Below are 9,447 nucleotides of genomic sequence, written 5' to 3'. Positions count from 1 at the left end.
ACCTGCCCTCCTGTGTAACGGGATGTTCCCTCTTACCTGTTCTCTTCTTCACATCTCAGCGCTGGCACACTTCCTCAGGGACCAAGGTTGCATTGCCCTGTTCTAACACCTTGGACTTGTCCTTCCAGCCACTGTCACATTTGTCTTTTTACTTTGGCCAGACAAATGTTGCCTCCTTGCTAAAATACAAACTCCTAGAGGGTAGGGGCAAGGTCTGTCAGCATTGAGCCTGATACCAAGGAGGCACTCAAGTGTTTGCTGGATGCATAAACATGGAACAGAACCAGCCACTCAAACAGTCAGGCAGGTCTCCAAATATTTTTATCATCGTTGTCATTGTAACAGAAATAATAACAGCTTATATTTGTGGAGTTATTAGGATGTGCATATCATCATACACATGTATCTCACTTAAGGTCCTCCCGATCAGGATCTTAGTGAGCTAGCTAGTATCATTATGGTGATTATTTTTCCAAGGAGGAAACTAAGCAATATGCTCACAGAGAGTACTTAGAATGGCATCTGAACCCAAGCTGTGATGCACAGGCCCTTGCCGCCAGCTACCTGCAGGCAAGCTCAAGAGTGAAGCCTGAGATAATGTTATAATGTGCATGGACATGACACTGATACTAAATCGCATAATGATAAGACTGTTGCCTCCTTCTGTTCCAATCCCAATTGCCCCAGGACAGCCTCCCTTTGATGACAGCATATTTGTAACACCTCCCCAACACAGAAAGAGAAGGCCAGCCAGGAACTGCACAGCCCACAGTCATATCTTGTTAGAATGTTAATGATGGTGTTCTGTGCTTTCATTATAAGTATTTTTATTTTTTGTGAGACAGGTTCTCACTCTGTTGCTCAGGCTGGAGTGGCACAATCACGGCTTACTGCAGCCTCAATTTCCTGGGCTTAAGTGATCCTCCCACCTCAGCCTCCCGTGTAGCTGGGACTATGAGTGCGCCCCACCACACCTGGCTAATTTTTAAAATTTTTTTATAAAAATGGGGTTTTGCCATGTTGCTAAGGTTGGTCTCCAACTCCTGACCTCAAGCTATCCTCCCACCTCAGCCTTCCAAAGTGCTAAGATTATAAGCATGAGCCACCATGCCTGGTTTTTACTTAATTTTATAATTATTATACTTTCTATTTAGAGCACATGGTTTCTGTTTGAGTAACTGATGTTGTCTCTTTCTAAAGCAAAACTCTTGATGAAAAAAACGTTATTGAGTAAAAGAAAAATATTAAGTGAATAATGGTGGGGGGAATACCCAGGTGTACCAGACCTCATGGTGGTGGAAAGGGTGATGGTAGTGGCAGGACCCAGCCTGGGGGAGGCTGTGGAAAAGAGGCCCCGCCTGCCTCTTCTGAGGACCCACCATGTGGCCACTGTCCTGACATGGCTGGGAGACATCATCTAGCCTCTGATTGTATCTGTCTTGCATTGTTCTCTGACAATTCCCTGCCTTTTCCTTTCTCTCTCTGGTAAACCACAGGCTTTTAATGTGCAAAGAGTATGTCATACTTCTGCATGTCCCCAGGCACCAAGCACTCTGTTCTGAGTTGCTCCTGGTTCATGGGCTCATCTCTTGAGGGCTTAACTGCCATCAAATGCCTGACTTTAGCCACTGGTATGGATTAATCACTTAGTCATGGTATTGAGGGGAAAGGCAGATGTGGGCTTAGAATTTTCCTATTATAAGCCTCACTAGGCATCTCATTCCTTCTGGGCTGACTTGGGTCCTGATGGCCACAGCAGGGAGTGGAGACAGCTGGTCTAGCAGGGTAGCGAAGCTACATATGGAGAAGACTGGAGAACTAGGGCAGAAGAGGAAACCAAGGGTAACCTGTCTAGAACACTGGATGTCTAACCAGCTCTGGTAACATATATACAGTACATCCGTATTTTAACCTACTTTATATTTAATTTCCATAAAAAACGACAACCCCAGTGGTGATGACAGTGACCAACACTAACATGTTGTATCAATTAGAAAGTATTTTTGTTCCAAGTGAAAGAGAGATGGAAATGGACTTAGAGCATAGGGATTGGGGTGCCGGATGCATGTCTAGTTCAGGTGAGGCATGATGCAGTGCCTCCGACAATGTCACTGCAGGCCTGATTCCCTCCAGGCTCTGGTCCGTCTTCCATGGCTTCGCCTTCAACCTGAGACTCTCCAGTAGGGCAGATGGCGTTTCTTCCCTGGAAGCTCCAACCAACGTTGCTGATGTGTCACTGGCCCTGACCGGGTGGCATGCTCATGCCTGTTTAAACACCTGTCCAGAGGGTGAGGCATGCTGTTTGGGCTTTGATTCCCACCACTCTCCCCACCCCTTGCCTACCTGTGTGGCTCTGGCAAGCCACCTCCCCTTCTGAGTCTCAGTTTCTGCATTCGGAAAATGGGGATAACGGCAGCACAGTAGAGCTGTGAGGATGAAACGAGAGAATGTGGGACAGGCAGTGAGACCCTCTGTGGAGCATCTACCAGGTGTCAGGCCCCGGTCTAGGCACCGGGGCCACAGTGGTGGACAGGGAGATGTGACCTGCGGCTTCCAGTAATGTCGCAGGGGTGACAGACACTCTCCAGATCAGCCCAGAAACAGGATCAGAGAAAGAGGCATCTTCAGAAATGCTGAAGGATGCTCTAAGGAGAAGTCCTGGGTCTTCCCTGGAGCATCAGCAATGGGTGACTCAACCTAGCCTGAGAGGTCAGAGTTTTCCCCAAGAAGCTGTCCGTGACCTGTAATCTGAAAAGAGAGTTGATGGTGCAGCAGAGCGTCCCTCATAGACTCATGGTATTGCTCCTCCCAGAACCCACAAAGTCCATTCATACCGTGCACTTCCACCTGTGTGGAACACTCCGCATGACAGTGTGGGTTCACCTCTTTGAGTTTCTGCTCAAACGGCTTTCCTCTTCACTCCACTCAGAATGGTGCCATTTTCTTCTCACTGCGTGTCTTTCTCTGCCCTTTCCATTACTGTCTTTTTCATCAAGCCCAATGTCATATTATTGAATTCTTTGTTTTGTCTTAGTTCTTGGAGACGTCTCACGGAGGCACTGTCTTGTTCCCAGGTGTAAGCTTAGTACTTAGACAAAGTGTCTGACTGCCAGTAGGTGCTTAATAAGTAGTTGAATGAATAAAGGGAAAAACTTAGGACCCTTTTACATGTATTTTCACAGTGATATGAGTTAACATCTCAGTAACTAAGAGTTTAATCCTAAGGTTATTTATTTATTTATTTATTTATTTATTTAAGTCAAATGATTCCCATTTCCTCCCCAGTCCATCAGCACGTTCCAGCAGGAGATTTTGTTCTCTCTGAGCCCTACATCTCTGAGAAGGTATCAGGTCAAGTCCTGCCCCCCTGCATTTCTGAACTTGAGTTATGACTTCCGGGCTTGATCGCGTTACTCTTTTGTTTAACTGTGTCCTGCTAAGGTGGTTTGAGCTCATTAAAAACACAATTGTGAAATTTCTTTCAGAAGAAAATGCGTCTGTGCCCTAGCTTGAGAAGTTCTGTGAAGTCCATTCCTTATTCTAGGTTTTGAAAGTTCCAGAATCAGGCGGGCTTAGATTTCTGTTCCGCCTTCCCTCACCCGCAGTGGCTTCTCCTCCCGCCCCATTGGTTTTCGCTGCCCTCTCACCATTCATTTCCTTACTTCTCTTTCAAGTTTGAACTGTTCCCAGGTGTGAGGGAGGAGGAAAAGTAGGTGGCATACTAGGAATGCAGGACCTTCAATATCTTTTTTTTCTCTAACACTGAGGACAAAAGTTTAAATAGTTTCATGTAAGGAAGAAAAGCTAGCTGGTTTTTTTTGGGGGGGTGGGGGGAAAAACCCACAAGCTTCAACAACAATGAATCACCTGCACTGTATAAATTCCTCTATTTTTAACCACTGCTTTTGATGTTTAATAGTGACAACTTAGGTTTGGAGCCCAAATTCATGTTCAACTCAGCCAACATTTACAAATGGATTTCTCAGGACCACAACAGCACTTTAGGCTGTTGCAGGACTTCGTTTCCTGCTTGTGGTAGATTGCAGATAGACCCAGTGCTTCACACCTCTCTGACTACACCCTTTACCATGGTGTGCCCTCCTGAGTCACAACAGCTTGGCTATGGGACTTGCTTTGGCTATTGGGATGTTCATGGAGCCAAGAGAGGCTTGCAAGGGGCCTGTGTGTTAAGCTTTCATCTCTGGAGCCCCTTCTTCTGCCATGAGAAGGACAAACCTGGCTGGCCTGCTGGAGGAAAAGAGACTTGGGGAGTAGAGGTGAGTAATTCTCATTGTCTCAGTCAAGGTCAACCCGGATCCTCCAGCAGCTATCCCCAGACAAATTATTGAGTCCAGCAGGGGGTCTAGGCAGTCCACAGAGCTGCCTAGCCACTGGATGCTTTGCTGACCATCATTGTGGTTTGAGGAATGCTTGTAATGCACATTATGTGGCAATGGATAACCTATCCTCAAAGGACTTCCAATCTGGTGAGAGACAAAAGTTTACACATAACCGTAATTACTACAACTACTACCACTGGTAGGTAACATTTATTCAATGCTTATTTATTTTGCTCCAGGTCCTATATTCAATGCTTCACTGTCATTTAATCTGTGCTACAATGCTTATCCTCAGTTCACAGATGAGGAAACTGAGTCTCAAAGAGGTGCAGTGACTTGCCCGAGGTCACACAGCTAAGCAACGGGGAAGTCGGTATTTTGATCCAGGTCTATTTGACTTCAAAGCCCATGAATGAGGCCATTATGCTTTCCTGCAAGTCTAAATGTTTTAGCAGTTACAGGAGGATCTCAACGTATTATTTTTTTAAACAGGCAAATCAGGTTGCTAGAAGGGGCAGCATTTGATCTGGGACTTAAAGTGGCTTTGGTCAGGATTCCATGCAATGAGGTGGGAATGAAGGAGTGCTTATGTGAATATTTTTATTCTGCAAACAGATCAAGGTATTTGGCAGCTGCTGGAAAGTTTTCCACATCCAGTGATTGGCTGCATTTGGTGGACAAAGGAACTCATCACTATATGAACTTTAAAGGGATACAGCTTGTGAAAAATTCCTCTGATAAAAGTCAAGGCTACTTCAAGGTAATTAAAACACACAGGTGTGTTTGTGGCATGTTGACTTAACTTATTCAAAAGCATCTCTCCCATTTACCTGCTAAGATGCTTGAAATTCCCACCTTTGGCTGAGGCATTGAAGGCTCCAGTTAAAGTACACACATGTTGTTTGAGATAAGTTCAGATTGTGTGTGTGTGTGTGTGTGTGTGTGTGTGTGCATTCACGCGGTCTGGTTCAGGGCTGCTAGGAGGGATGGGAAAGGTATGAGTTAGAGGCATTGCTGAAATAAAACAAATACCAAATTCAGGAGGTTCCAAAAACAAATCGACTTCCTTTACCCTTTTCCCCTAAGGGCTGGGTGCTGTTGAGAGATGGAATCTCTGTGCCCTTCCATCAAGAAGTGGTCTGTCTATGGATGTGAGGCTCCAGGTTAGTGTTGCATTGGATGCTTATATAATGTGCTGCTTCGGGGTCCAAATAGCCACTCTTCCTCTCTTCCCTGCATAGTTTCTACTCCCACCAGAGATGGTTTTGAACGAGCACTCATGTCTTGCCTGCTAGAACTGTGGCATTTTAGATTTTCTAGAAAAAAACGAAGTATTTATTTCAGTAGCTCTTCTCATTCCCCGACCAATGAACCACCATAGCCACTCTGCTGCTGGTTCTGGAGACAATTACCATTAGCAGCATCCGTGTTCTTGACAGCCTACTCCACTATCACAGTAAATTGAGACAAAACACATCAGGATGCTTTTGACTGCAAGCGGAAGAAACCTAACTTGAACTGGCGTCAGCAAAGATGGAGATGTCTTGAAGGTCCAAGGAACCATGTTGGGTCCAGGGCTTATGACTCAGCCTCAATTCCCTGCTTCTACTTTCTACTGATTTCTCTGTGTTGGCACCATTCCCAGAGAGACTTTTCACCTCATGATAACAAGTACTGCTGGCACCCGCAAGCTTCCATCTGATTTTCTCAGCAGCTCCCCAGAAAAACAGAAGAGCCTCTTTTCAAAGTCCCAGAACTGAATTTCCTCGGTCCTGAGCAGCCAGGTTTGGCTCATGGGCCTATCTCTGGACAAATCACTATATTTAAAGTTGTATTAATTTCTTATTGTTGCTGCAACAAATCATCATGAACTTAGTGGTTTAAAACAATACCAACGATTATCTTATAGTTCTGGAGTTCAGAAGTCTAAAAACAGGTTGGAAGGGCTGTGTGCCTTCTGGAGACTGAAGGAAAGAATTCATTCCCTTTCCTTTTCCATTTTCTAGACACTACCTGCGTTCCTCAGCTCAAAGCCTTGTACCACTCCAACTTCTGTTTCCATAGTCACAGCTTCTCTGACTCTGACCCTCCCCCACCCTCTTATGAGAACATTTAAAAAAATTACATTGCCCACCGCCCACCACCCCCAATAATCCAGGATCATCTCCCATCTCAGTGTCTTTAATCACACCCTCAAAATCCCTTTTGCCGTGTTAGTTGACATATTCACGGGTTCTGAGGATTAGGACATGGACATCTTTGAGGGTACCATTATTCTTCCTATCTCAAAGATGATGTGGTGGTCTGATTAGTTAGTTCATAGTCACAAGCCTGGAACTGGAGCATCCCCTGAAACCATGTGGACAGAGATGGGGAGGGGTGGTTCCCCAGGGGAAGATGTGGTCCATTACCAGACCTGGAGGGATGGGATGCTGGCAGGGCAACAACAGCAAATGTCCACAGCAGAAAACACAGGAAAAAACTTCAGGACTCTCTTGAACAATTTTTGTTCCTTTTGGGATCGCCTGATTTCTTTTAGGCTTTGAGCACATTTGATTGACAGCACTAAAGTTCAGAATGCATTGTGATCATTTTATTTCACTGGGAATATTATACACAGTGTATGTCATTTGTAAAGCAAGGGATTTGGAACCTGGCACTTCCTCCAGTGCATTGTAGAATGAACCACATGCCAATGATGGGAGACACAGTTAAGAGTTGGACAACACGGAAAAGCGCTTAATTACTTGGTTTCTGAGTAAGTCCAGAGTTCTTGCTGCTGCGGGTGGGTGGGAAGTAGAAATTCCAGCATGATGGAAAACTACATAATGTATTATGTTACTCCCCCTTAAATCCCTTAAATTAAAGGAAAAACAATCTTCAAAGAATCATAAAGCACATAAAGAGACAACTGGAGGGGATGCTTATCTGAGATAAATTGCAATATTCTTAACGGTTGGGTTTCGAATCAAAATGTAAGTGGTAAGGTCTCAAAGTAACAGTCGCACATCTGCTGACTTGGAAAAAGTTGAGGGAAAATAAACACAATGACCAAGCCGTGCACTTGGCCGAGCCCCAGCAGTGTCCTGATACATGACTTCTCCTAGGGGCACATTGGATGCTGAGGCAGTGAAGGCAGATCAAGGAATATTGGCAGACGTCTGCGGAGAAAAACACCTATTCATTTGTGTCCTCTGTAGAGGTCATCATGACCTTCCATCAGAGATTTTGGAATGGAAACTAGACAGATGGAGAGGCAGTGAGTTGTCAATGATACATAGAAGAAAATGGGAACCATTAAAATCCTAGGTATGAGTTCCAGAGGCAGCGCTGCTTAAGCGTTATGAACTCTCCCTGGAATCATGTGGAGTTAAATTTGAATCCTGATTGACTGCCACTCAATAGATACATGGTTGTAGGCTGGTTACGTTGACCTTTCAAGCCTTAGTTTTTTAATCTGTGAGATGGGGCTAATGTTAGTATAAATTTTGTTGAATTGTCATAAGGGCAAAACAATGATGGAAACCACCAGCTTGCCACCGAGTTACATAAACTGTATGTTTCCTTTGCACATTGCTTAGCCTGGAATCCAGGAGGCTTTGTGATCTTGCCAAGTTTCCAAGCCGGCTTTACAATGAATTACTTCATATTTTAATTGAGGTTACTTTAAGTATATTAATTTAGAAAGGAATTTTATGTCAATCACTACCATGCATAGTAAGCTCAATTCCACGGCCTGACAAAGGCTCCAAGCCTGTGGCCTGCTATCCCTTTGTACAAACCTATGGCCTGCTATATCCCTTTTGTATCCTTTTGTACAAAAATCCCTTTGTACAGCTCTCTCTTTGTTAGAGAGCTGTTAAAGACACATTGAGTCATTGCCCTGGCCATTGTCAGAAGCCAGAAGAACAGTAGGAAAGGGAGCTCTTTCGCTTGAGAGCTGGTGTTGGCGAGTGTCACTCCAGGCTGCTGCCTCAAATCATGGTGCCCGGCTTGCTTTAGGGACCAAGGACAATGCCGCCTCCTCTGATCATCCAGCGGAACACACTGTCCTCTTCTCTGAGCTCTGTGCAGCATTTTATGTTCCCAGCATCCTGGATCTTTGGCGATCTATCCCTGAACTTCCTTATCTCAACAAGAGTAGAAATCCCAGAGGGCAGGGCCAGCTCCATCCTGGTATTTGGCTAGCACCTGCTGGTGCCTGAGAGGCTCATCCAGGGTTGGTAGATTTTTAATCCCAGTGAAGACAAGTGACTGTCGGCTTCGAGCTACTGAAGACCATAGACCCAGAGAGTGGTCTAAACAGCCATACCTCCTGTGTCTGAACATGGTACCCAAAAACCTCCTCCTACTCCTTTCCTCCTTTTAGCTGATTAGTATATTTTCTATTCCTCCAGCCATCCCCCAATCCAATTACTTTTGATTTTGTTGGAGATGGAAATTTTAATTCCAAAGAGATAGTAAGTATTATGGTCTGAATATTTGTCCTCTCCAAATTTATCTGTTGAAATCCTATCCATGAAGGTGATGGCAGGAGGTGGGGCCTTTGGGGGGTGATTAAGTCATGAGGGGTGCAGCCCTCGTGAATGGGATTGGTGTCCTTAAAAAAGACACTCCCGGAGAGCTGCCTTGACCCTACCACATCTGAGGATGCAGTGAGAAGTCACCATCCACGATCAGAAATCGAGCCCCCATTAAACACCGAATCTGCCGGCACCTTGATCTTGGTTTTCCAGACCCCAAAAATGTGAAAAATAAAACTCTGTGATTTATGGTGTTTTGTTATAGCAGCCCGAACAAACAAAGATAATACTAAAGTGATCCAAATTCTAGCCCAGCACGAACAGAAGATATCGTGAGTATTGGGTTTTTCTTATTTTCAGAGCATCAAGTGCAAAAACAAACAAACAAACAAACAAACAAAAGCTTGGATTCAAGGGCTAGGCAGGATGGGATGGGAGTAGGGGGATGGAGAACTTCAGCATCAGCTTCAATTCTGGAAGCTTGAGTGCTACTGTAGTTACTGCAGCTGTGTACCAATTTACCCAGAGTTTAGTGCTGTAAAACAAACATTTATTACGCTCACGGATTGTGTGGGTGGGAAATT

Source organism: Theropithecus gelada, chromosome 10 (assembly GCF_003255815.1).
Source record: "Theropithecus gelada isolate Dixy chromosome 10, Tgel_1.0, whole genome shotgun sequence".
Classification (NCBI taxonomy): domain Eukaryota; kingdom Metazoa; phylum Chordata; class Mammalia; order Primates; family Cercopithecidae; genus Theropithecus; species Theropithecus gelada.
Note: the sequence above shows the minus strand (reverse complement) of the source record.